Source organism: Benincasa hispida, chromosome 1 (assembly GCF_027475165.1).
Source record: "Benincasa hispida cultivar pf3 chromosome 1, pf3_genome.v1.1, whole genome shotgun sequence".
In the NCBI taxonomy this organism is placed as follows: Eukaryota; Viridiplantae; Streptophyta; class Magnoliopsida; order Cucurbitales; family Cucurbitaceae; genus Benincasa; species Benincasa hispida.
Genome location: NC_143478.1, coordinates 32,661,116 through 32,667,297, shown reverse-complemented (window position 1 = coordinate 32,667,297; position 6,182 = coordinate 32,661,116). Strand labels below are relative to the sequence as shown.

At 26.7% G+C, this 6,182-nt stretch overlaps 1 non-coding gene across 1 annotated transcript; it reads left to right on the top strand.

Annotated features, from left to right (window-relative positions):
* The first annotated feature begins 4,254 nt into the window (after positions 1 to 4,254).
* TRNAM-CAU (transfer RNA methionine (anticodon CAU)) lies at positions 4,255 to 4,326 on the top strand. Its single transcript has one exon. It is a non-coding gene; the product is annotated as a tRNA-Met (tRNA).
* Positions 4,327 to 6,182: the final 1,856 nt, after the last annotated feature.

Below are 6,182 nucleotides of genomic sequence, written 5' to 3'. Positions count from 1 at the left end.
TAGTGTTATTAAAGCCTTTTAATATCGATTTTAAACCGACATTAAAGGGCTTCAATAACACCAATAACAGCCTTCAATGTCGGTTGCAACCGACATTAAAGACCTTCAATTGCATTATATACAACAAAAATTGGATTATTTCTTTTAATTACATTATATATTATAATTTATAAGATTAATATTCTCAAATATTAGGAGTTAAAAAAAATAGAATCTAAAATATACCTGCTTCATGAAATGAAATGATTTACATTGTCAACTTGACCTCAAGTAGAAGGTAGCCATGGGCAAAGCCACTTAGGGGTTAAAGAGTACATGCTCTCCTCATTTTATCCGCCTCTTGTATTTTTAATATAAATTATAAAGTGAATGTATTAATATATATATATATATATATATAAATTCAATTTAAATAATAATATTGGTGTTAGCTTGTTAGTGTGGAGTGTTGTCTTACACATATTTTTTTATTTCTAATGGGCTTTTAAAGCCCAACCCATATAAATCTTAATAAAAGGAAAGTTGGTCAAACAATGTGCAATTTAAAATATAATGTATCTTTTTTCTTAATAAATAAATAGTCAAACAATATATATATATCGACAATAGAATTGGGCAGTTTATAATTTTTTTCTTTTTGAAATTCACTTTTCAATCCCAACTCTCAAGAACAGTCTATTAAAAATGTTTCGTTCATTCTTTTACATAATTTTTATATTCACATTACGCTATATATATTTCATTTGTCTCCATGTTATTTTTACATTCACATTTTTTGTATAGGTTTTTAAAATTAATTTTAAAGTTCAAAGTTAGAGGATTATTTGTTGTCACTTCTTTAGATATACGAGCTTAACAAGTAACTTTTAAAATATTCTTAAACTTTAAGTTTTTATACTTTTAAATCTATATAATAAAATGTTATGTTCTTATTATTAATACTTTTATAGAGTTAATTCGAAATTAACATGGAGATATTATAAAAGAAAAACAACAATAGAAATTATAGAGGCATCATTTTCAAAGAAGAAAAATGTTTTTGATTCTGATCAATCTTATGCAAAAATAAATTTAGAAGAACTACCTACAAATTTTGGTATGAGATATTGTGAATGCAATGAATTTAGTCAAAATTTGCAAAAAAAATATAGAATACAAGAGAATCTGATTGGGATTCGTTGTCGAGTATGGTTTCTAATTTTTGTCATCATGATATTGAAATCCTTAAAATGGATGACCTATTTCTAATTTGAGGATGACAAAGACGAAATTCTCAGCCAGTTACAAATTTAGATCATTATCTTGTTGAAGTTTTCTATGTCATCATTGATATGCAACTTAAAGAGTTGAATAATCATTTTACTGAAATAAGTATTGAATTGTTTCTCTGTGTGACATGTCTAAATTCAAGTGACTTAATTGTTTCTTTGTGTAACATGTCTAAATTCAAGTGATTCATTTTTTTTTTCTTTTGATAGAAAAAAACTTAATTAACTTACTCAATTTTACCCAAGAGACTTTTCAACTATTGAACTATTTATGCTTGAGGATCAACTTCAAAACTATATTATTGATATGCTTTCAAATATTGAGTATGTTGAGCTAAAAAACATATGCGATCTTGCAGTAAAAATAGTCATAACGAATAAAGACAATGTCTATCCATTAGTTTACAAATTACTCACCTTCACGTTGATTTTACCTGTTGTCACAACTATTATAGAGAGAACATTTTCTGCTATGCATATTGTAAAGACTTGATTGTGTAATCGAATGAGAGGTCAATGGATGAATGAATATCGTATAGCCTACACTGAAAAAGAATTATTTGATAAGTTAGATACTGAAGTTACCATGGATCGATTTCAAAACATGAAAACTCGTAGATGACAATTGTAATGTATTAAATTAGTTAATTTATGAAGTTATGAACACTTTTTTTACATTCATTTATAGATTTCTTTTGTTAGACTTGTACATATAGTGTCCCCTATGTAGAATTTTTGACTCCGCCACTGGGTCAAACATTCAGATATATGAGGTGTATATAGATGTTGTTGATTTTTTTTTATTTTTTTTAAAAATAAGTTGTAAAAAATAACGTGGTTTGCATTTTTGAAATTTTTTGCTATGATAGATAAATGTTTTTGAATTTTTTTATATTTAAAAAGGCTCTTATAATTTATTTCATATACTTTTGAAAAGTAAAAATAGTCATCTCTTATAAAATTTGAAAATATATTCGTAGCGTGTTTTTTATTGAATTAAAATTCTTATGATCATTGTCAAATTTGATAGAAAATAAAATAAAATAACTTTAATAATGATGATTAATTGCAAGTTTTTTTTTTTTAACAGCAACATATAGATAGGCTAAGTTTAGATATTTAAAAGTTTGAGAACTAAAATGAAATAAATATGGACATTCTACGTTAATAACTTAATTAAATAGATTAAATTACAAAAAAGACTTAAATCCATCATTTTTTTCATGAATAATCTAATATATTATAATATTACATAAAAATCAAGCTCAAAACTCCATAATACCTCATTAACTTCTAACCTTTCTATTAAAAAATCGAAAAGGCACAAATATGGAAAAAAAAATTATGGAAATCATATGCCTTGGAAGTAGTTTTTTCCCCAAATTTTCAAAACTCGTCACAAAAGGAAATTTCCTTTTCCATTAAATTTATGACATTTCATTTCTTTAATTTTACGAACATAACTACCCTAACATATTTCTAAAATTTAGAGATATATAAAATATTTGTTAATGAATAAAATAAGAAATAATTAAATGAAAAAACACTCATTAGTGATGATATGTTCTGTAAGTAATGATTAATAAAAAATAAAAAATTCTCTAAATAATTAATATCAAATTCATTTTGATTTCCTTTAATCGAAAATTAAATAAGAGAGAGAATGTACTTCATGGTTGAATTTGTCCTAAAAATCTATAGAAATCTAATTATGAAATATCGTTTAAGTTTAAGCTATTTATGAAATGTCGCTCGTGAAGTTGGTTGATTGTTTAAATCTTTTTAAATATATTGACTAGAATAGTATTAAAAGTATTTAACTAAAAAATCAAATTGCATCCCTAAGTATTGTTGATTGAATTAATTAAAATCCTAAATCCAATAATGGTATGAATATCCTAAACTTTCATAATTTGTGAATTAATTTCAACCTTTTGTTAATACCTCATAACTATTTTCTCACTTGATTTTATTTAAAACCAACTTAAATCTCTAACTAAAATTATTAATTTCCCCAAAATCATACTATTTTAAGAAGAAAATTTACCACCTAGTTATTCATAAACGTGCAAAGAAGAAGAGGAGATAAAAAAAATCACTCATTTTAATGAAATGTGTTAATAGTATTTTGATCATGGCAATTTCTTTTCATATTATGCTTTTTTAGGGCAACACAAGCAAAAGTAGCCAAACAAACAAATTAGAAGACTATATCTAGAGTTACAAACATCGAAAACCACTTTAGGTAGGAGAAGTAATATAGGAAGACTCATGCTTCTCTAAAATTTTAGATGCAAGAGAGTGCACTTGATCATTTTTTATACCAACAAACATAAGAGAGAGATAATCCCCATAACACTACTCTAAATCGTTGTCTCTTCAATAAAGAAAGAGACGTCAATGATACCATTCACACTATTATTCAGCAGGTTAGATTTCACCAAAAGAGATTCGAACGAAGGATTTGGACAACCCAAGATAGATTTTCTTTACTTCAAGGGTTTTAACCTCACCACAACTAGGAATAAACTTTGTGCCAACAAGACAGATATTAACCCATAAGATTTTGAAGCACTCAACCAAATCCTCCCGCCTTAGATACAAGATTCCAAACAATATGAATGTATAGCTTCCAAAATGCCATCGCAGACTACCACCCACATAGAAACATAGAAAAGTGTTATCCATATATTTGAAGAAGTATTATAAATGTTTGAAAGCTATGCCCTTATAAGTTAAAAACAAAATATAATAAATAGTCTGAATTGATTTATTTATAAAAGTTGAAGGATATAATCAGTATCTTGAAGTTTTAAATTATTCTAACCCCCAAAATTTAAATGCATATTTTTCCCCCTATTTTTTATTGGAAAGTTTTTAGAAAAATCATTTCCGACCAATAAAAGGTAGACATTTTTCTTTCAATAATTTTGTATTGTAAATCTAAAGGAAAATTTGTTTATTCTATATAAAATATCTCACAAAAATCAGAGTGGCGCAGCGGAAGCGTGGTGGGCCCATAACCCACAGGTCCCAGGATCGAAACCTGGCTCTGATAGAGAGAAAGGCTTCCCAAATTGATTTTTTTTTTTTTTATCTCGAACGACGTCGTTCTATCTATTTCCGAAAATTCAATTTGTGGCCATGAGAGTGAGAGACGGCCCATCGTCCAGCCCAGTTAGTTACTAGTAAGCCCAATCATATTCGCCCCACATTATTCACAATTTCAATAAAAAAGAAAAAGAAAAGAAAAAATTCCTTTTAATTAAATTTTATACACCAAATTTTGATGATTTAGTTAAAGAGAAAAATCAGATTTATTTTCATTATCCCCATTGTTTTGCTTTTAATCTAAATATAATGGATTTCTTGTCGAAGCCGAAGGCAGTCAAGAAATTCTCTCATGTGGGTTATTTAAAAAATTAAGTCTTGTAATAAAATTTGGGGCGTATTACTATACTATGGAGACTCTTTAATAAAATTTTAATGCTATTATTGCATATCTTCAAGCTTGCGTAGGGCACGGTCGAGACGTTATTGAGCAACATCTCAATATTGTACCTTCAATAATATAACCTCATCTTTTTCATTTATATTCTTTATTTGGTTTCCAATTATCCCCTTATCCATCCAATATTCACATGAAAATCCCCATTTAAGCCTCAAAACTACCATAATTAAGTTTAGTTATCTACATTAAGAAGTTTCAAAGAATTGATGAGCTCCAAACACTATAAGACAAGTCATGACTTTGTTTTTAAGTTGTCCCAACTAGAAACGTGTTAAGTTAGAATGTATTACCATTAGTTAAATTAAGAGTGAGATTAAAGGGTGTGAATAATATACTAGTTTTGAAGGAGCCCTTGTAGATAAAATTTAGGTAAGAATTATTATACGTGATTGAAATGATGGATTTTTCTATGATTTTTTTTTTAAAAAAATTTTATGAAACTCTTGTGTTTCCTAGTTTATTGTTTTCTTTTAGTTACGGATAATTTTCCAACATTAAGCTCTAGGAATAATTCATGATGTGTGCTATAAAAAACTTCATGACCCCACCAATTTCGATAACCAAATTTGTTAAAAAAATTTAAGTTTGATTAGTGCAATTAGGTATTGAATAATTGTTACTTTCTCCCAAAAAAAAAAAAAATAAATAATTGTGCCAAAATCCACAAATTTTAACAAAAACTTAGCTCTAGTACTGTGTTTCTTTGAAACCTATCAAATTTGTATTGTACCCCTAAATATTGCACATTGTAATTAACTATAACTTAAAATTTTAAGTTATAGCCTAATATTACATGTATTAATCAACTAATTAGAGTGGCACAATGAAAGTGTAGTGGGCCTATAACCCAAATGTTCCGAGATTGATAGAGAAAATTAGCTTCCAAACCACATTTTTTTACTATTTTTCCTTCGAGGGGATGAGGGTCACTTGAACAACTTGCTTCAACCTATTTCCAAACCATCATATTTGACCCACATTTATATTCACAAATATATATATTCTGCTTATTAAATATTATACACCAAGATTTGATAATTTAGTTGGGGAGAAAAATATTTTTTCCATTGTATTTATGACTACCAACCATAATTTTTTACCGATAAAAACATAGTTCAATTATATCAACTGATTTAACACATAACTTAATGGATTAGACATTAATTACTATTTCAAAGATTCATGAATTGATCTTCCATTTTTTTTAGTCATTATTGAGTTAAAAAATGTGATGTTGCATTCCTTACCAAAAGTTGGAGGTATGAATTTCCTGTTTGTTCAAAAGATAAATAAAAAATTTTCATAAAATGAATATATTTTACCAAAACTTATTAAACAATTTCTCATTCATCATAAGAAATTTTTATAGTAAAAAAAACTTATTATTCTAAGTTATTTATACT